The 23,248-nt window shown below is 37.4% G+C and overlaps 1 long non-coding RNA gene and 1 other non-coding gene across 3 annotated transcripts; one reads left to right on the top strand and one right to left on the bottom strand.

Annotated features, from left to right (window-relative positions):
• Positions 1-11,324: 11,324 nt before the first annotated feature.
• On the top strand, positions 11,325-14,623 carry LOC141670449 (uncharacterized). 2 transcript variants are annotated; one of them, XR_012554543.1, is made up of 2 exons: positions 11,325-12,784; positions 13,720-14,623. It is a non-coding gene; the product is annotated as an uncharacterized LOC141670449 (long non-coding RNA). The 2 variants fall into 2 exon arrangements; XR_012554544.1 differs by having other exon boundaries at positions 13,695-14,623.
• Positions 14,624-16,069: 1,446 nt separating this feature from the next.
• On the bottom strand, positions 16,070-16,176 carry LOC141676224 (small nucleolar RNA R71). The gene has a single exon (XR_012556825.1). It is a non-coding gene; the product is annotated as a small nucleolar RNA R71 (small nucleolar RNA).
• Between the last annotated feature and the right edge of the window lie 7,072 nt (positions 16,177-23,248).

Raw genomic sequence — 23,248 nt, 5'->3', positions numbered from 1 at the left:
ATTTATATATTACGATTTACAATGTGAATTTTTATTAAAAAATATTATTCAAAATTTAATTTTTATTAAACGAAAAAAATAAAAAAAAATCTCGGAATTCCCGTTCCCCGCCCCAAACGGGGAACCGGAGTAAAATAATCCCCGTTTGGGGATCGGGGCGGGTTCGGGGGATCGGGAATCGGGGGCGGGGATAGCATTCCCCGACCCCGAAATGACCCAACCGCCATCCCTAGAGTCGGCTCGAATAAACTCGACTTGAATTACGCTTTTCGAAACTCAGCCTAACTCCTTCCGATCTACGGTCATATCACTCCTAATTTGATTTTTAAATAATACTACGTTACCTGCATATAATTCCTAAATTAAAACTTTGTCAGAATCCGTATTATAAAATCAGTTTCGAAGATAAATTATTATCTGTGAACAATATGGGTATTTGCTATAATCTAAATACTCAAATTAGTTACGGTAACATGTGACTCGAAAAAGTTCTCAGGAATAATTTTACAGAAATGTACTAGTTTGCAAAATCTTAAATTGTTAACCGACGGGGAAATAAATGGAGATATGGTAAGAATAATTTCACGTGCCTAGTTCATGAAATCTTTAAATTTTGGATCCCATTAATAATTCTCATATCACAAACTTGATTTTTTGACTTGCAGCTTAACTCGCCGATCGAAATTTTTATTATGATTCATATAAGAAAAAGAATAGTACTCCAATTTTAATACGAATACATTCTACCTCAATCTTAAAGCCCAATGAGCCAGTGATACACATTTGACGAATGCTGCCGAGTAGAGTAGTTTTGAGGGTCACGGTTTGAGCTGCAAGCCCGTAAAATCGAGCCAAAATCTGTACAAGTTGAGTTGAATTTAACTTTTTTTAAAAAAAAAAATCGAGTCGAGCCGAATTTAATAATCGAGCCTAAAATAATGTTCAAACTCAGCTCTTTGTTTAAAAACGAGCCGAATACGAGTTTGTTCCTGATTAACCGAGCGGAGCCAAACTCGAGCTGAGTCGAGTGGTCTACTAATAATTCTCATATATTTTTCAATTGACCAACCCTAAAATTTATAATTTTACAAGTTGTATCGAGATCAAATAATAATTTTATCTAACAATTATATACGCACACTCACACCCTACACTTGTTGCCTTACTTATATCATTTTATTTTTCAAGACGAGTTTTAGCAATTTATCCAATTTTATTTTAAATTATTAAGACATTCATAACTTTAGAAATCGTACATTACTTTTTGAATTGTCGATGTTGAAATTTTTATTATATTTTGATATTTTACTTAAATTTTGTTGATGTAAATTACAAGTTATGTTTTTGTGTTTATGAAAATGTGAAGAATTGAAGATGAATATATTATGATAACAATATTTGATAGTTTTTTTTAAAAAAACTAAGTGTTAAATTTTAAAAATATATATATATATTCTAAAATATTTAAATTATTAATAAATGATGAAAAAATGTACTAATAAAAAATTAAATAATTAGTATTAATTTATTATTTTTGATATATATAAATTTTATCTGAGTCGAGTTACCGAGTTCGAGTCGAGTCCGAGCCGAATCCGAGCTAAACGAGCTGAGTCCGAGCCGAATAGACAAAAAGTTTGGCTGCGCTCGTTTAATCATTCAAGCTCATTTTTATCTTTAAAACCGTCTTATTAAGAAGTCGAACCGAGCCGAGTTTTCTTAAATGAGCCGATCCTGAATTTTGTATACGAACGACAATGTTTATTTGTAGCCCACTCACGGGCGGTTCTTAAAATCATCAACAAATTGCTAGGGTTGCTACGAAACTACTCCCTCTCTATCCCCAAGTAGTATACATTGGGGATGGGGACTCGTCACGTATTTTAAAACTCTTTTAAAATATAGTTGCGTAAATTTTTTTTCTCCTGAAAAAAATTTATTGTTTAAAGTTTAATACAAAAAAGAAAAATTCAAAAATAAATTATGAAAATATATTTATATTTATCTTAAAATGTGTGTCGAGCATTAAAAAAACTATATACAATTGGGTGGGACTGAGGGAATAATAACTGTAAATCTTTTTCAACAAATACTACTGGTAGTACAATTTTACAGTGACCTGTTCAATTAAATAAAAATGAATTTATGAAAAATATTCATGTTTTTTAACTTATTTATAAAAATACAGTCAATATTTTATATGTAAGAGTATAAAAAATTACTCAAAATTATATACGACTTTGAGGTTGCTTGAAATTTTATACAAAATTGCGAATATTATAGATTGTGTTTTGAAAATATTATATGCAAAATGGATATTTGATATTGATAGAAAATACATCCTAAAGACACATTAAATGTCGCATTAATTATATTTGGGCTTCTTGTTAGAAGTCCAGTGCAGACCTGTCTGGTCCGAGCTCGTAGCAGACTCAAGACGGTCTGTGTAGGCAAGGCCCATTAGTAGAGGTCGTCAAGGTCCACGAACACAAGTTGTTCGTGGGCTAGGCCCAATACGGCTGGAAGAGCAGAGACATGTGTCCTAAACGGACTTAGAGTCCTACACAAAAGGTTCTGGAGTTCTTTCTCTTATAGGACTCCTAATCACCATCTAAGTTGGAGACTTATCCACCAAGTCTCCCAACACAAGTCTAACCCTATACTCACCTCTATATAAAGGGCTCTACCCCTCAAAATAGAACTACGTTTTTTGCTTGATTCTCTACTACACATAGATATGTAGGCATCTTGTAAGGACCGCTAGTCCTGAACGCAAGAGCAACCATTAAAACTTGAAACTCACAAACCCTAACATTAAATACTAACACACTCTAGTTTTTGTTCCACAACATTTGGCTCCGTCTATGGGAAAGCTACAACAACCATGGTGAATACACAGAGCAGAAACAATAGTGGAGCAGATCCTCCTGTCCCATCACGAACAATCGCATCAGTGGTGGAAGTACCACCGCACTCAATCTATGTCTCCACCCAAGGAGGAACCCTAGTAGGGGCGACTGAGGCTCAGCCACAAGGGACAAATTCCCCAACTCCTCAAGGGACGAATCCCCAATTTCAGCAGCTACATGCACCTATGAACCCTCAACCCGTTGGGTATAAGTACTCGACGATCGTAACCACTAACCCCTCTTACGGGATGCCTCTATACCCCAAAATTGGAGGAAGTGGACACTCTAATAGAAGTGAAGCACAAGGGCGGACACCCCAATACATATGTGGATTGGCTCCTATTCCGGAGGATCAAGAATTCTCTGGATCTTGTACTGATAGAGACTCCGAATCATCGAATGACGATGTTACTCCGAGAAGTAGGCGTGTTGGTAAAGAACCGATGCCTACTACTGACCAGCGCCCCATGAGCACTCAAGAAACGAATCCCCAAGATGTCCAGGAGAGGATCAAGGCCCATGAAGCTGAGATCCAAAGGCTAAAGCGCGACCTGGAGACGCACCTGACCCCGAGACCCCCACTTGCTCCGAGACGGAGAGATCCACCTCCAATCATAGACCTGGATGTTCGAATACCAAGAAGGGTTGTTGCCCCAAGGGCTGATCCAAGTAATCTTATGCCCCTAGGAGATCGTGATGATCTAAACCCACCATTCATTGATGAGATAATGAATGCCCGCATCTTAAGGAAGTTCAAGATGCCTACCATCAAAGCATACGATGGTACTGGCGACCCTGCTAATCACGCCAGGATGTTCTCTAATGTCCTATTGTTACAACCCGTGAACCACGCTATTAAGTGTCAGGTCTTTCCTCAAACCCTATCGGGTATGGCTCAACGGTGGTACAGTCGTCTATCCCCCAAACTCTATTGGATCCTTTAAGGACTTGAGCCAAGCTTTTATCAAGAAGTCATAAGTGGCAGAATACACAAGAAGAGTTCGGCCTCTCTCATGGGCATAGTCCAAGGAGCAAAGGAGTCCCTGAGAGAGTATCTGAATTGATTTACGAAGGATGCTTTGAAGGTCCCTGATCTTGACGATAAGGTAGCTATGATAGCCCTACAGCAAGGGACTAGAGACGAGTTTTTTAAGATATCCTTACCTAAGCGCCCTCCCGAAAGCATGCTGCAGCTACAGAATAGGGCCGGAAATTATATCAAGGTGGAGGAGAGTATGAAGAAGATGGCTGTGAATAATGAACCTACTGGAAACAAGAAGCGGAAGACGGATCAGGAGTACGATGCCAATGACAAGTATCCACGAATTGGCAAAAGCTATGACTCCTCCTCTTCTAAGAAGAATCAGGAACCAAGGTTCACTGAATATGCGAGGTTGAATTCTCCAAGGAACCAAATTCTTATGGAAATTGAGAAGGACAAAGATTTCAAATGGCCGAAGCCACTAAGGGGAGACCCCGAGAAAAGTGACAAGAGTCGATACTGCATATTTCATAAAGATGTTGGTCATGATACTTACAATTGTAGGCAACTCAAGGATGAGATTGAGTATCTAATCCGAAGGGGAAATATTCGGACGTTTCACCAAGGGTGAAGAGGCTGGAGGCCAAAAAAGAGATAATGATCGAAGTGACAATGATCGAAGAGGTAATGACATAGATCGCAACCCACAGCCCCGATGTCCGATAATCAATATGATCTCAGGAGGTCCTATTACAGCTGGTACTACAAGGAACTATCGAAAAGCTTATGCGAGAGAAGTGATGAGCATAGTTGGAGAGCCATCTAAGTGTGTTAAGTCAAATATGACACTTGAATTTGGTGACCCAGATCTTGAAGGTTTGAAATTTCATCATGATGATCCCCTGGTTATCACACCGATAATTGGAAATTGTCCTATTATGAGGGTCCTAGTGGACAATGGAGATTCCATAGATATTCTGTTCCACGACACATTCATAAGGATGGGCTAAAAATTAATATTACATAAAATGTCGGTCGTAACATGAACTATAGAGGTTTATCATAGGAGAACAAAATATATGTGTATATATATCAACATCAAGTATTATAGCATCGCATTTCACGTGCCAGAATATTTACTATTCCGTCCATCATTCCATGGATCCATGCTCTTGCTCGAGCTCATAAACACTCACTTTTGAAACTCCCTCGACATCGAAACTCAAATAAGGGATTTCATTCTAGACATCATTGTTACTAGAATTTTATGTTTGCACTGCAACCTTCCTCATATAGTAATACGACTCTCTATTCATAAGAGGGAATAAATATATAATATGTAAATACTCCACTAGGTAGTCTATCAATGATAACTTTTACATCAACACGGCCCCAATAGGGGTACTCAACCTCAACATCCATTCCAATACAACTCTCCCGGCTGTAATCGGCTCATTACTTGCAGAATCATTGTTGCATTACTATGGTCCACCACTGACCTACTGTAGTCATTCATTTTCTATGAAATCTTAATAGCTAACCATACGGAGTCCATACATGTCGTATCAAATTCTTCTAAGGAGGCAACATAATCACCATTCCATGAGTCATGAAGAACACTCCTGAACTTGGCGTACATATGACACGAAGCAGATAAAATTGCAGAAGAGTTTCAATAAAAGCAATGATAGCAGGTTAATACCATTATTAACCATATGTCTTTATTAGGAGACATGAAGCTCAAAGGTTCATTTAGTCCTTTCGTAACATGGTCCTGGCTTATCTCAAGATATGACCTATAAGATAGATAGCCCACTCACGGCGATTACATAAATTAAATCTTTACCAAACTACTATCACGGTTGAGTATCGCACAATCATCAGAAGGAATGTCAATCTTTCAAACCATAATACAATCTTCACGGCTTTAACCATTATCACTGTATTCCTCTGGCACGAGCGCCTATAATTGTCCTCTTACACTTAAAGTGTCGGCCACCTCTTTGGCCTTTCCTGATAGTAAAATTTCCTTACAATCAATATCATTTTAACCACCTCCAATTAAATTTTCTACCTCATTTCAATTGCTTGTGTGAAAATGCACTTCCTTAAGCATTGGTGAGAAAAAAAATATCACCATTTTTCCATAAGTTATTGCATCGGTCCATAGAGGTTAGCATTATCATGACTGATTCTTGATCATACTTAGGACGTCTCTTATCTTGGGTCCTTCTTGTTTTCACCAATCTTGACCTTCATTGGGTTCAATCTATACTTTCTCATGGTTTAACATGTGCCCCACTTGGCATTATTATTATTACGTCATATTTTCTTTATCAAAATTTATATTCTTTAGAACTTTGAATATTACCTTTTCCCTTGTAAAACCTCTAAGGTTATCCTTAAATCCTTCATCATGTACTCTCTAGGTACATGGTATATCAAGATACCATTTACTAATACTAGAACTATTGTCTATATAGTTCTGAAAACTTTCTCCACTGATCTTTAAAGGTTGTTGTTGCCTTAGTCCTTCATTCCGTACCACCCAAACTCATAATATCCCCATTAATGGTGAAATACCAACCTTTATGCATTCCCCCCATGGTTCATCTCAAGTTATTGAGGTTATATCCTTAATTCCACCTTTAAAAAGGTACTTACATCCTTCCATGGATAAATCAAGTCATATATCCCTGATAAGGGTATCTTATTCAATCATTCTCACCTCAATAGTCTATACCAATTTCACAATAGCATCCTTATTCAAACTGAGGTCAACCCATATGGCCTTCAAAAGATAATAATGGTTACCCGCTTTTCTTTCATAATTTGGTAATGACAACAGGGATGTTCTGGAAGATATTGGTCATGTTTAACGTGAACTTCTTCTTAATAATTCCTCATTTACTTTTGTTGTTTATCTCAATAGTCATCTCAATATTGGGATATCTTTCATACCTGACGTCTCCCTTTCTGGGTATCATGCCACCGGTCTTACATATACTTCACATTCTTGAAGGTCACTTCCTTCATCCCATTTTCCTAATATCTTGTTATCCTGTCTCCTCAGTCCATCCGTGTTTTCTTATTAGCCCATCGATCTATCTCGAAGTGTCTTCCAATACTCCCAACTTAAAGGGGATACAATATACATATCACTTATGCCTTAAACCATCAACTTTAACTCATGGTGAATCACCCTCATCTAGACGATTACATACTATTCTATTTCTATTTCTATGAGTCTTTAGGGTTTCCTCATACCCAACTCCCTTATCATTCCTCAAACTTTATTGCCTTTATATTCCTTTCCACTTCAGTTTCTTTTATTTTTATTTCTATTACAACCATTTCATGAACCAACACAACATAAGCATTGATTTTAATTCTAGGATTCTTGTCCTCCAGACGAATCTTGACAACTTTTACAACTTAGATTCATAACTCATCATACTCGTCCGCCTTTGTTCTGGCTCTAAAGCTTTTACACTATCTCTATAACCTTGGGAATTACTTTCCCGAAAATAATTGACTGAACTTAAACCAGTTTATTATAACCTCTGGCTTCGTGCCTTTCTTGGTCTTTCACCAACGGGTGGCCTCTCTTTTAGAAAGGTAAGTGACAAAAACAGTCTTTTCCGCTTCATCAATCATTTAGAATCTCAAATGGTTCCTATATTTCTTTTATCCAGGCTCTTGCCTCGACTGGGTCACCTTGTTCCTTGGAACTCTGAAAGCTTAGCGACTTAAAGGTCATGAAAGAATTTCCCACCGTATTGATTCCTCAGGGTCATGGTTGGGTTAAAAGTATAAGATTTGTTTAGGAAGGTCCATGAGTTGCCCCATAGGAGTACTGTCTTGGTGCTCCCTTCCTTGCTCGACTTCTATTTTCTAAGTATGAAATGTTTCATCCTTCTCCCATAATCAGGGTTATCTTATACGTTTTAAATCCTCATTTTCCACTTCATTATGTTATGGGTCCTTCTATCTTGATGGCGACATCCCCGACTATCACGTTCAGGGTTTGCTGTAAATCTTATTCCTCAAACTAGGGCTTTCATCTAAGATCTCATCTTTAAGCTTTTGAACATTTGGAACCCAAATTCTGTAGGGATACCTCATTATTCCCTCATCATCTTTTTAGGTATTAATCTCTTCTCCGATCATTGGTTCTCTGCCTCTATTCATCACTTTTTCTTGGCACAATATGATCTTCTCCAATAATTCGGGCTGTATTACAATCTCAAACAGCTTTTCGGTACCAGCTCCGGTTACCTTCACTTCTATTTCCATTTTCTCAAAATCTCTTATCAACTCTCCCAAAGACATTTTCATCTTGAGTCTCTCTTTTATACTAAGGGCATTAGCCACCATTTTGGCTTTCCCTGGATGATAAAGAATCTCATAATCAAAATCCTTGATTAGCTCTAACCACCTCCTCTGGCGCATGTTGAGCTCTTTCTGCGTGAAAATGTACTAGAGAACTTATGGTTTATGTAAATCTCGCACTTTTCTCCATACAAGTAGTGCCTCCAATCTTTAGGGCAAAACTATTGCCACGAGCCCAAGCTTATGGGTGGGGATATCGAATTTTATATTCCCTTAATTGTCTTGACGCGTACGCGATTACCTTGTTGTGTTGTATAAGAAGCACCCTAATTCCTTATGCGAAGCGTCACTACACATCACAAAATCTCCTTTTTCCATCCGGCAACGCCAACATAGGGGCCGTCACCAACCTTTTCTTTAGTTTTTAAAAGCTGTTCTCGCATTTTTCTGTCCATTCGAACTTCTCAGTCTTACGAGTAAGCCGCGTTAAAGGGGCTACTATCTTTATAAACTTGAACGAACCTCCGGTAGTGACCGGCAAATCCTACCTCTGGTAGTCGCCCTAACCATGGTTATCAATTCCTCAGTGGTCCTTTATTCATTCTTGTCAAGATCCTCCACAGGATCATACTCAGCAATAATCCCTTCTAGGATAACATCCTCAACCGCTACATCCTCAATATGAACATCATTCGGTCCCTCGTTAGGACGTTCTATCGGATCCACAATCTGATCTCCAATAAGTAATAAAACATCATTGCGTTGTTGCTCCTCAACCTCAGGGTTCGGAGTTCCGCTACCATTCTCAACTAACTCCATCCGACGCACCCATCTACGGGTTTAACCATGTGGAATGCAAAGTCGAAGGATCAATACAACTTCCCTTGACTATCGGGGAAGAGCCCAGGGAGGCCACACAAATGTTGAACTTTCAGGTTGTTAATGCAGCCTCTACTTAAAATTCCATCATGGATAGAACAGGGATCCATGCGTTCAAGGCTGTACCCTCAACCTACCACATGGTACCGAAGTTCCCAACTTGGAACGACGTAGGAGAAGGAAAAGGAGATCTGAAAATGGCCCGCACTTGCTGTATTGCAACACTTAGGCCCGATGGAACCGGGGGGCAGGTCCTCCCCATAGAAGACATGGATGTCTGAGAGAATAATGAATTGCAAGGGAAGCCAGCCGAGGACTTGGTCCCAATTCCCCTAGACCCCTTAGACCTGGAGAAGGTCACGTATATTGGGGCATATCTGGACAAGCCCTTGAAGGGACAAATGACAACTTTCCTATAGGAGAACATTAACGTATTTACTTGGACAGCAGCTGATATTCCTGGGATTGACCCAAACCTCATAACTCATAGGTTGAACATTAACCCGACTTGAAAGGTTGTGAAGCAGAAGAAGAGAACTTCTGCCCCTAATAGGCTGAAAGCCATTAAACAGGAGGTCGAGAAGCTTTTAGAAGCTGGTTTCATTGAGGAAGTGCAATTCCCTAAGTGGTTGGCCAACCCCGTAATGGTTAAGAAGGCCAATGGGAAGTGGAGGATGTGTATTGACTTCATTGACTTGAATGATGCTTGTCCCAAGGACTGTTACCCCCTGCCGAGGATTGATACCCTGATTGATGCCACTGATGGACACGAGATGCTAAGCTTTATGGATGGCTTCAGTGGTTAGAATCATATTAGAATACATAAGGATGGCACCCCCAAGGTATCTTTAATAACTGACTTTTGTGTATTTTATTATCTTGTTATCACTTTTGGACTTAAGAATGCAGGAGCTACTTACCAAAGATTGGTAAATAAGATACTTTCCCATCTAATTGATAAGGCCATGGAGGTCTATGTTGATGACATGTTAGTCAAAAACTAAAGCAAGGCCGATCATATTAGTCACCTCAGAGAGGCATTTGAAGTGCTGAGGCACCACAAGATGATGTTATAGACCCAGCCAAGTGTGCTTTTGGCGTTGGGTCTGGAAATTTTTTAGGTCACATGGTCTCTAAGAGGGGAATAGAGGCCAACCCCGACAATATCAAAGCCATCCTAGACATGGAGCCACCACGCTCCATCAAGGATGTTCAAAAGCTGTCAGGAAGAATTGCAGCTCTAGGGAGGTTCATCTCCAAGTCTGAAAATAAATGCTTGCTGTTAAGTGGCATTTATATCCATATAGAACGCTTCGTAAAGGCTCAAATTGGTGTTTTGTACTCAAGTTATATATGTATTTGATGTGTTTTGTAGTGTTTTGCATTTCAGGGCATAATCGGAAGCAGGAAAGATTTTTACATTATTTTTATGCTAGAAGAGTGATAGGATGAAACCTCGTTCAAGTGCATAAAAGAAACCAGCAAGAAAAGCCAAGCAAATAAGTTTTTCCAGAGAGTCAGGGCGGCCGCGCCTAAGTCCAGGGCGGCCGAAGTGGCATTTATTATAATGATTCGTATACTTTTATATTATTTAAAGATATAATTATTAAATAATTAAATAAAAAAAATATGTGTATCGGTTTTGTTAGTTGTGTGTTGCTTTATTCTTAATTATGTGTGGTCTAGTGGTATTCGAGGATTATCCGTATAATTAATTACTGAGTTGTATTGTTTGTTTTCACTTTTAAAAGTGATTTATTGAAGATTTATTTTTCATAAATGTTTGAATTGTCTCTAAAATTATTTTTATGTTTTATAATCTCAATAATTATTTTTGGGATTTTATAAAATTTAGAAATTAATATTTCAGTAATTATTTAGCCCTAAATGATTTTCTGATTTCATTTAAGTGTAAATTCAATATTTAAATTTTCGAATACTTCAAAAATTACAAAACTCATATTTTATTAAGTTTTGAATATTTCGAGAATTTTAAAATTATTCTGGGAATTTTTAGGATTAATTCACCCACACGTTTGTTCGTTAAATTGTAAAATGCGGGTATGAGGTGAGACTGAAAAATGCTTTAAGAAGTATGAAAATTTTAATCTGCTAGTTTTTGATTATTTTAGGAATTTTGAGATTTATTTGAAGTTATTTTGACTTGTTTTATCGGCGAAATATATCGTTAATAATTAAAAAGGCAGTGTCAGACTTGGTAATAGGGGAAAGAAAACAGATAAGTATAATCACCTTATCCCCTGTTTTTGTTTATCTGGATCGACTTCTTCCCCTCTCTAATTCGCTCTCTCTCTCTCTCTCTATAATCTCTCCCTCTCTACACTCTTTTTTTCTCTCTCAATGTCTCTTCCATCTCCAATCCCTCAAGAACAGATATATACATGCTACTCTTAGTTCCTTTTTCTTCCATTTTCTCCTCGCTGGAATCTTCTTCCTTTCCGGTACTTGTGTCGCCGTCCGTACTCCATTTCCGGTGACCTTGTCACCGCCCCCCTCCCTCCTGTGCACGTGTATTCGCGTGTGGTAGTTTCTCTGCTGTTGCTATGGTTCACTGTGTGTGCCTAATTTCGATTCACTTGTATGATTTATAAGTTGTCCGAATTGTTGGTTTATGATGCTCGGTTTCTACAATTAAATTGTGATGAAACTATTCGATGTCTGCCTTTGATTTGTTTGAGTTATTTTCTGGAAAATCGAATGAATTTTTATGTTTATTCGAATTATTTTAAGAAAAATTCGAATAAATTCTTATGGTTATTCGAATCATTTGATTATTGGGATATCCATAGTTATTTGTCGGTGAAAGTTTGCGATGAAAAGCCGAATAACACGGGCACCCGCGAATTTTTGCCGCCGTCGGCGATGAGCCTTGGCGAGCCAACGGTGGACTGTGATGACGCGATTCTGAGTCCTAATATAATTATTAAAATAATAAAATAATAATAAGTGTGTAAAACTAGTTTCTCGGAATGAAAAATTTGTTATGTTATGTCGGAGTTGGGTAAATAAATGGGATTGTGAATTGTGATTGTGAATTGCGCAATTGATTTGATTTGGTGACGTTGATTATGTTTCGACGGGTAGGCTGATAAACAGAAGAGACGCTGCCCGATTTTCGGAAAATTAAATTCGAAAAACTCGGGAACGTATCTTGTAATTGTCGAAAATACCAGTCGAACATGAATAATTGTATAATTATAAATAAATATTTTACAAAACCTATTTCCGGATCGTTGTAAAACATTTTTGTAAAATATTTGACAACCTAGTTTGACGAAACGATGAGTATACGTATTTTCTGAAAGTGATTATTGAACCAAGTTTTGAATTCGTGAACCCTAATTGTTATGTGTATTATAATAGTATGTGTAATTTTGAGACGGAAATTGATATCGAATGGGTAGATTTGTTAGCGAGGATATGTCAATAATAATCGAATGTCTAAATTAGGGTATTTCGACTCTGTAGGTTCTAGTCGAATGGCCTGAGAGTTGAAGTTGGACTAAGGATAACCTAGTGATCAGTCAACAAGCTCAGCGAGGTTCCAATCGAAGGGCCTGAATATCAAAGTCGGATTCGGGATAGTCTAACAGTTGGATGATAAATCCGAGCGTTCAAATCGGTTCAAGGTCAATCAGAGATAGTTGTATAGCTCTGCAAGGTAAGTACCCCTGACCATACTTTTATGGTTCCGTATATATGAATAGCTGTTGTTTTATTCTCGTAATGGAACAGAACATTTTAAGTTACGTATCCCCTGTATTTGGGAAATGTTGTTTAAAATATGTTTTGGGGAAAAGTAACTTCTGAAAGTACCTATCTCTAACATGTGATTAAAATTAAAAGAAGTTTTGAATAGTGTACCGTGACAAAATTGTTTTAAAAAGAGATAGGTACAAGTGATTTTGGAAAACCGGATAAAGAGAATGTTTTGTCCACCTATGTCGTGGAATGTTTTGATCCACCTATGTCGTGGAATATTTTGATCCACCTATGTTATGGAATGTTTTGTCCACCTATGTCGTGGAATTTGGAAAGAGGTAAAAAGGGAATTCAGTTAATCTATTGGAGTTGCGTAAGATGCCCGTTATTCGGTAACGGCCCAACAGGTTGTGGCGTAAGAGGCTAATTCGGTTGTGCACACTGTGTAACCGATTAGTCCAATATGGGGGAGACCTAGCTAGTCTCCCAAGTTCCGGAACACATTCTTTATTCTGGACGACCGTTAATCGCTGTCCGGTGATGATAGACTGATCAACTATCTTCACCCGTTGAACGTCCAATACATTTGATTGATTCAATTTTGAAACTGTTTAACAAATTAACTTGTATAGAACAAATGATTTGAAAGTGAAATAGCATGCTAAAATTGAACTCTGATATTTATAAACAGCACACGATTGATGTTATTGTTTTACATAGCATGCTAGATGTTGATATCCTGTTTATACATGTTTTGCATATTTTGTAACATGTTATGAATTATGTTCCCATAATTGATTTATCATAAACTGTTTTACTTGTTATTCATATAGTGGTATTGCTGAGCAATTGATTGCTCACCCTTGCAGCATGTTTTATATATATGTATTGTAGATGCCTAGGAGACTCTTCCGTTGTAGTCAGGGCATGGTCCCAGTTCTTTCCGTATCAAGCTCCTCTGAGGTAATTGTTTCAGATCAAAGATGGTTTGTTGAGTTGCTGTATTAAGATAGTATTGCCAGGGTTGTTTGTAATAAGTTGGTTTTATAATAATTATAATCTAAGTCATACTTAAACCTGAAAAAGATAAAAAGGGGTCGAGTTTATGTAATAATATTGAATTGGATTATATTATGTTTGTTATTATGATGTGGGTGACGTCAACTCCTGACCCCAGGGTTGAGGCCGTCACATTTATATCCACTTAGAACACTTCGTAAAGGCTCAAATTGGTGTTTCGTACTCAAGTTATTTGTGTATTTGATGTATTTTTGTAGTGTGTTGCATTTCAGGGCATAATCGGAAGCAGGAAAGATTTCTACATTGTTTTTATGCTAGAAGAGTGTTAGGATGAAACCTCGTTCAAGTGCATAAAAGAAACCAGCAAGAAAAGCCAACCAAATAAGTTTTTTCAGAGAGTCAGGGCGGCCGCGCCCAAGTCCAGGGCGGCCGCGCCGGTTTAACACAATGTCAGGGCGGCCGCACGCTTCACAGAGCGGCCACGCCGGGTCGAAATCCTGGAATCCTGATTTGATTAGAAGGCTGATTCTTTGGACTCCTGATCAGATGGGCTGCTATATAAAGACCTTTTTAAGACATTTTTCACAACAGAGACTAAGGAGAAGACAGCAAGAAGACCTAGGAGTACAAATACAACGAAGGAGAAGAAAAGCTTGTTTTTACTTGTGATTCTTTGATTGAGTTTTATCTTGGATGCTTGTTTTCTTTTTTGTTGAACCTATTACTCTTGATTATGCACTTTGGTTATTTATTCAGTTTATAAAGACTTAGTTTATTATACCATGCTTTCATTGGAACCCACGGTGATGATGAGTTCAGTTATGAACTAATCGTTATCGTGGGGTTCTAACGGATTTACTTATTGATTTCAATATTTAATTTATTTCAATATCTTAGTGTGTGATGATTGTATGATTTCCTAGTATTGGTTGTGCTTATTCGTCTTATGAGCGTCACGAACTTATAAGATAGCTTGTTAATCTCCATTGAAGCGACAGTGAATTTAGAGGTTTAGAACTTGCCATGCTAGCATAGGTTCATGTATATGTTATGCATGATTCGTAGGTAATTTTAACCATCTTACTTGCCCTATGTAATAATGATAGATAACTTGTGCATTAAACCTTTATGTTGTCAAATTCTATACACATATAGGGTCTCAACATATTTGGCGTCTATTCAGCTTCTATCTTTTTTGTGGATGTCTGGTAGTAGGGTATTCGTGCAACTTAAATTGGCGTTTACTAGTTTCGTGTTATTGATTAGTTGTCATCACCATTGTATGCTAAGGTTAAGAACAATGACTTTGAATGAAGTATTTAATGAAGTTAGAATCCCATGATTGTCTCATATAAGTAATTTAACCTCAATTCTCTTAGTTAAAATTAGTTAGTATAATCTCTTAGTTTAATCAAAAACTAAATTGTTATTTGTCTTAGCATTGAACGATAGCCATACCATTGTTACATAAGTGCATAAATTGAATTTAACCTAAACCAGTCTCTGTGGGAACGAACTAGAAATAATTATATATTACTCGTGAACGCGTATACTTGCGTGTAATTTTTAGCGCGTGTTTTCGTCCTAACAAGTTTTTGGCGCAGCTGCCGGGGACTCGGTGTTAATTTTTAGTTTATGTGCTTGACATCAGTGGTCGTTAAAGTTCACTGACTCAGATATTTTACTTACTTGTTTGCTTGTTGCTTTATCAAGTACTCTAGGGAGCGTTTATGCTAACACATTCTCGATCTTGAAAGAGAACACTAGATAAAGAGGATGAAGTAGTTGAAGAAGTTTTTGTCGAGGTGAAAATTGAAGAAGTAGTTGTTATTGCAATGGCAGAACCAGCAGCGAATCCGAAGGCTTTGATGGATTACTCTCAACCGAAGATCAATGATATTCAGTCTAGCATTATCAGACCAACCATCACGGCTAATACGTTTGAAATCAAGGCTAGCATAATTCAGATGGTGTAGAACTAAGTCCAGTTTTGGGGTTCTCTAACGGAATATCCCAACATGCATATTAAAGATTTCATCAAGATCGGCGACACTTTCAAATTCAACAATGTTCCGAAGATGCTGTTCAGCTGAGGCTTTTCCCATTCTCTCTGAGGGATAAAGCTAAGTGTTGGTTGTATTATCTATTACCAGGCTCTATTACTACTTGGGAAGATTTTACTTACAAGTTTCTTACTAAATTTTTCCCTATGGCAAAGACAACTGCAATCAGAAATGCTCTTACACAATTTGCACAACAATCAGGTGAGTCTTTATATGAAGCTTGGGATCATTATAAGGAGATGCTTAGAAAGTGTCCTCATCATGGGATGCCTGACTTGTGACGGCCTCAACCCCGGGGTCAGGAGTTGACGTCATCAACAACAACCATAAGATAAATAATTCAATAACAGGATATAACTACGACCCCTTCGCGAAGATCTTTTCCAATTTTAAGTATGACTTAGGTTACTGAACTAACACAACCCAAATTACCTTACACAATCCTGACCACTAATTCAATGCAGCAACTCAACAGACCTCATCTGGTCTGAACACAACTACCTCAGAGGAGTCTGACACGAAAGGAGCTGGAACTTTGCCCTGACTACTGCGCAAGAATCTCCTAGGCATCTGCAATACATATAAAATATTCTGCAAGGGTGAGCAATTGCTTGCTCAGCAGCACCACTATATGAATAACAAGTAAAACAGTTTAAAGTAAAACAGTTATAGGAACAGAATTCATAACTTGCCAGAAACATGTAAAACATGATATAAACTGGATATCAAAACTAGCATGCTCTGTAAAATAAGATCAATAGTCGTGTGCTGTGCATAAAACCATAGTTCAATTTTAGCATGCTATTTCCATTTTCAAACCTTCTGTTCCATTACAGGAACCATAAAACCATCTTTCCCGTTACGGGGACCCAAAATCATTTGTTCCGTTACGGGAACCATAACACTTGTCTCATCACAGGACCTATAAAACTTGTTCCTCTCCGGGAATCTCAAAATCACTTGTTCCATTACTGGAACCACAACATCATTTATCTCAAACATGTTGATTTGTTAAATAATTTCAAAACTGAATCAATCAAATCTATTGGACGTTTAACGGGTGAAGATAGCTGATCAGTCTACCCTCACCGGATAGCGACTAGCGGCCATCCAGAAATAGAATGTGTTCCGGAATTCGGGAAAAGACTACCTAGGTCTTTCCCCCACACTGGACTAATCGGTTAAATAAAATGCCCAATCCAATTAGCCACTTACACAACCACATGCTGGGTCGTTACCGAATAATGGGCCTCTTACGCAACTCCAATAGATCAACTGAATTCCCTTTTTGTCTCTTTCCAAAATTCCACGACATAGGTGGATCAAAACCTTCCACGACATAGGTGGATTAAAACAGTCTCTTTATCTAGTTTCCAAAACACTTTTACCTATCTCTTTTTCAAAATCAATTCTGTCACATCACACTATTCAAATCCTCTTTTCATTTAAATCATGTTTAGAGATAGGTGTTTTCAGAAGTTACTTTTCCCCAAAACATAATTTTAAACAACATTTTCAAGTACAGGGGAATACGTAACTTGAAACGTTTCTGTTCCATTACGAGATTAAAACATTAGCTATTCACATATACTGAACCATAAAAGAATGGTCAGGGGTACTTGCCTTGCAGAGCTCTACAACTGATACTAATTGACTCTGAGCCGATTCGGACGCTCAGGCTTTATCGCTTTACTATTTGACTATCCTGGATCCGACCTCAATGCTCAGGTCCTTCGCTTAGGAACCTTGCTGCGCTTGTCGACTGATCACTAGGTTATCTTTAGTTCGACTTCAATTCTTGAGTCCTTCGACTAGAACCTACAGAGCCGAAATACCCTACGTTAGACGTCTAGGTATGCTTGACATATACTCAATACCAATTCTACCCAACGATATTCAAACCTGACTCGTAATTATGTATATATTATAATACAATAACACATTCAACAATTAGGGTTCACGTTCTCAAAATCGGTTTAGTGTTCGTTCCCAGAAAATACGTATACTCGTCATTTTACGAAATTAGGGTTATTGGTTTTGACAGAACATTCATCACAACATACAATCAGGTCTCGCACAATATATATATATATATATATATTCATACTCGCTCGACGTTCCGATAATTACAAGGTATGTCCCGAATTTCCAAATAATTTCCAAAACTTTGGGCAGTACCTCCTCTGTTTATCGGCCTACCTGTCGAATAACTCGACATCAAATCACAACAACAAATCCACAATTAATCCAAATACGATTCCAACCTCCGATTCAATTCAGTCAAAATTCCACACAATCCCAAGTTTGAATTTAAGTACACTTATTAATTATTATTCATATTTTATAATTATTTATTTTAAAATATTAGGACTCAGAACCGCGTCATCACAGTCCATCGTCCGCTCGTCAAAATTCATCGCGGACGGCGATAAAAATTTGTCGGTGCCCGATTAATTTCGGGTTTCCATACAAATTTTCACCGATTAATCATATTAATTCCCTGCACAACATTTTATTTTCATTACATAAATATGATCAATTATTTACTGCAGCAAATCAATTAAATAGATAAATAATAAAAATGCCAGAGAACAACCGAACAAAAACAGCCAACACGAAACAGATACACGCCCATGCGCCGTTCAATCCTCCGGCCACCTCACTGGAAAACCGGCGGCAACCGCGAAATCAAACGGAAACAACAACAAGAATGCGAAGTATTTCAACCAGACTGCACATATACATACAAAACGTGTGTGTATATACACAACCCAACCAATCAGAATAGCCATCGAGAACAGCAAGGGGCCGGAAAAACAAGGCGGCCGACTTACCAGACAAAAAGACGGGGATAGGCCATGGGAATGAAAGAAACAGATGAGAGACCAATAGAGAGAAAACAGAGTGATCAATGAGAAAGAGAGAAATACAGGAGAGATTAGAGAGAGTTCGAGAAGCTACCACACAAATAAAAACTGATACGTGTCCTTTCTTTTTTTATAAGAATTGGACACGTATCCTGATATCCCCGGGAACTGAATTTTGACTCGTTCTTTCAAGATAAACGAACCAAAGTCGCATAAAAATAAACTAGGAAAATTGTCAAAATAGTTTTAAAATTTTATAAATATTCTAAAGTTAATTAAACATAAATTTTGTAATTTTTAAATAGATTTTGAAACGCAACTTATACCCGCTTTTCTCAAATAAATGAATCAACGCGCGGGTCAAATTAATCCCGAAAATTCCCAAAATAATTTTAAAATTCCCGGAATATTCTCAACTTAAATAAATATGAGTTTCATAATTTTTGAAGAATTTGGGAATTAAATACAGATTTTACAGATAAATGCAACCAGAAAATCGTACAGGGTTAAATAATTGATAAAATATTGATTTCTAAATTTTATAAAATCCCAAAAATAAATATTGAGATTACAAAATCATAGAAACAATTTTAGAGAGATTCCAAGTATTTATGGAAATAAAACTACAATAACACCATTTTTAACAATGATACAAAATCATACAATTCATTAATTAACCACGCAATTTAATTCCATACACTAGTAAGCACATACACATAATGACAGGATAATAACCCACTGACCGAACTCACACAAATATTTTATTTATTTATTTATTCCATAATTACACATTTAAATAATAATAAAAATATACGGGTCGTTATATCTTTCCCCCCTTAAAAAGATTCTGTCCTCAGAATATGATCTAACTAAATCAGTGAGGATATTTGTCAAGCATATCTGGCTCTAACTTCCAGGTAGACTCTTCTACTCGGAGATTTATTCCAAAGCATACTCACTATAGACATAAATTCATTACTAAGGACTCGCTCTTAACGATCTAGGATTTGGATCGATTATTCCACGCAGAACAAGTTTGGATGAGAGCCCGTTGGCTCCTAATCAATGGATTGATTCAAATCAGAAACATATCGCTTTAACATTGACACTTATAACATATTATATATATACTGCGACTACGGCGGTGATACCAACTTATAGACAACTTTACCTATATTCCTTTATACCTCGAATGGTTCAATACAATTTGGACTTTACTCGTCCCTTCTATTCAAATTTAACCAATCTCTTTCAAGGTAAAACTTTGGCCTATACAACACTTCGCAAAGTAGTATTCTCTTACTAACAGGGTAACTATTATCATAAAAAAAACTTAATTCATGATAGGTGATTATCGCAGTTCACTTTTTAAACCCACCATAAATATATTCTCTCATGTCTTATGTTGTCCGAATCATCTTCTCACTTTGATCCTCTGTCTAGGGATGATAAGTAATATTTATTTTCAATTTAATTTCCAACATTCAAACACTCTTTACTCATTTCCAGCAATTTAGGCTGGAAAGTAACCTCATATCTTCACTTCTGCTCATCTTCTGGTATTCAAACTTCACATTCCACTCTTTCCCATTCTTTCATTAACTCCTCAGTGATCTTAATCACATTCAATCATTTCCTTCTGTGCAGGGCATCTGTTATTACACCGACTTTGCTTAGGTGATCTTTGATGAAATTATCGGAATCCCTTGTTTATCTCAGCTATAATTCATTCTGGAAAATTTAGCGTATAGTTTCTTCTCTTCTAATCTTCATAGGGAAATCCTTAAGCGTTCGACATAGACTTTCTTAATCTTTAAATAGCTGAGGATGTTATCAATAAATACAATTCACTTATCCACGTACTCCTTATACACCATGTCCCTTAATTCCTTATAGATAACATATACACTTGCTACTCCATATACTATCATCAGAACTTACAATACTCATAACTCGTTCTGATCGCAATCTTTGATACGTCCTCGAGCTGGATCTTAAGTCAATCCCGTAGAAATCACACACTCCTTGAATTAGGTCACATAAGTAATTAATTCCTAATAGGGGTTATTTATTCTTATTCGCCATTTTATTAAACTCCTGATAATCATTACACAACCTCATAATTCTATCCTCTTTCCTAGCAACATAATTGGTGCACCCCGAGAGAATTATATCTGGTATGCTCACTTCTCTTTCTAATAACTTTTATCATTATCAAACTAATTATTTCGTTCCACTGACCTCTAGGAACTTCAGGGCATTTATGTATTACTCAAAAGTCCTCCAGCTTAAGTATTCTCTTATTCGTATCTTTACAGATGGTGGATCTACCTTATATCCTTAGCTTATCACTTCTTTTCTCGCATGATTGGAAGAATTCCTTATATTGCTTCTACATCCAGAAACTTACCTTACTACTGGCTTCTGTACACTTTACACTTTGCTTCTTCTGAAACCACTCCTTGCCACAATACAGGACAACCAAATCAATCCTAAAATCATATCAAACCCCTCTAACTCGGAGGGTGTCAGATCAAATGCAATGACGTCCAACCTCTAAACGCTTGATTTCTTGATTCTTTTAATAGTTCTATTTCTAGCTGAGCTGGATGTTGGCCCTTGGGATGTAATATCTTGAATAACCGTTCTACAACTCCTTGCAATATGGCCACTCTTCCATAATTGTGATACATAACTCCTGCTTTTCTGGGTTGCATTCCGACACATGATGACCCTTATAACCATATTTGAAACATTGCACATTCTTTTTACACAACTGCTATGTCTCCTGCCACAGGACTCACAATCCACTGCTTACTTGACTAACTGGGTTGGAGTGGAAACAACTGACGTAGCAGTAGACCTAGCCGGAGAGGAACTCTGTCTCCGGAACCTCTTACTCATTCTCATCCGTCTAGGTTAGATAGTAATTTCATATATTCATTTTTTATCACCTTTCGGTATTCGAACTCCAACTTTAACTCTTTTCAATTTCCTCAGGAATCTTAATCACGTTCAATTCTTTTCTTCTTTATCTGCCTTGCCCCTAACACCACCAGACTTCCTTTTCTTATCATTCCCTTCCTTAGCAGCCAACTTCTAGTCATCTCCTATTACTAGGGTGGCATGAACCATAGAGGAGTATGTCTTGAGTTACAATGCCACAACTCCTCTATAAATTTCAGGCTTCAACCCTTGTTAGAACCTCCTTACCTTCTGACTCTCTGTACTTACATACTTAAGAACTAATCGGGCCAATTCTGTAAACTTGGACTCAAATTCCAACACACTTCTTTCACCTTGTTTTAGTTCTAGAAACTCGATTTCCATTTGACTCCACACACAATCTGGGAAATACCCTTCCAAAACAACTCAGTAATCATATCCTATGAAACAGGGCCTTCTCCTTCTACATTCTGAAAAGATTTAAAACTATTACTTTGATTCACTCCTTGCTGTTGCTGCTGCAACAGTAGTCACCACCACTAAACCCGTTAGATTAACTGCAACTGTTGTTGCTACGGCTGGCGCAACAAATCTAGAATTTCATTTATAGTTGGACCCTTCACAAAACTACTACTATTTTCTTTAGACTGGGTAGCTTTCATAGGTGGCATCTTCCTGAGATATATAAATGGGGTTATTCAAAACATAACAAAATATTACCGTTTTTAAACAGTGCACCTGTATCAGGAAAATGCTGCCCAATAAATTACCCATGTCCTTAATATCGGGGTCCATGTATAAAAGAAATCTAGATTAATAGCACTAGCAATCATAGTAACAATGACAATAACAGAATCAATAACAGTTCAGGAAAACTAAAATACAAAGGAACTAACACCGTAGCATGACTCCTCAATAAAATAGCAACTGACCAACTTCCGGTCATTGCTCTATTATCACACTACCACCAATCGGAAATACTACGAGACTTATCTGACTATATCAACCACCAATTACGCAGAGCCCCACTAGAATTCAAGTCACGCTTAAGGAATGCTAGACTCCTCTAGGCACCATGGTCCAAACTTCAACCAACCATTCCTCTAAGGATAATTTCTTAACACCCTCAAGTGATTCAACCATCACTGATTTACCTTTCCCGAGGCTATAAATCCATTATTAGATTCCGAATCCTCGCTGCTACCATTATTCTTAAATGATATCCTGATATAGGTCTCTCGTTCTTCTCAATAGTCGCTCTTACTTGCTTTCAATAACAAGGACCATCTAATCGCAGAAATTCATTACCATAGAATATCCAATGAAATTTCCGGCTCAAAGGAATCAAATAAGAAAGAAGTGAAGAGAATGCAGGTATGACTGAGAGCAACCATACAAGTACATAAGATGGCCAGTCTTAGTACCATACGGTCACAACACATAACTCGGTGGCGTCCCACCAGACCCTTTTATCACATAGACAAATGGTCAATTCATATGTATTGTTTTCCCCAATCAACCGAAAAA

The sequence above is a fragment of the Apium graveolens genome, chromosome 7 (assembly GCF_009905375.1).
Source record: "Apium graveolens cultivar Ventura chromosome 7, ASM990537v1, whole genome shotgun sequence".
NCBI classification, from domain to species: Eukaryota; Viridiplantae; Streptophyta; class Magnoliopsida; order Apiales; family Apiaceae; genus Apium; species Apium graveolens.
This window is presented reverse-complemented; position numbering and strand designations above follow the sequence as displayed.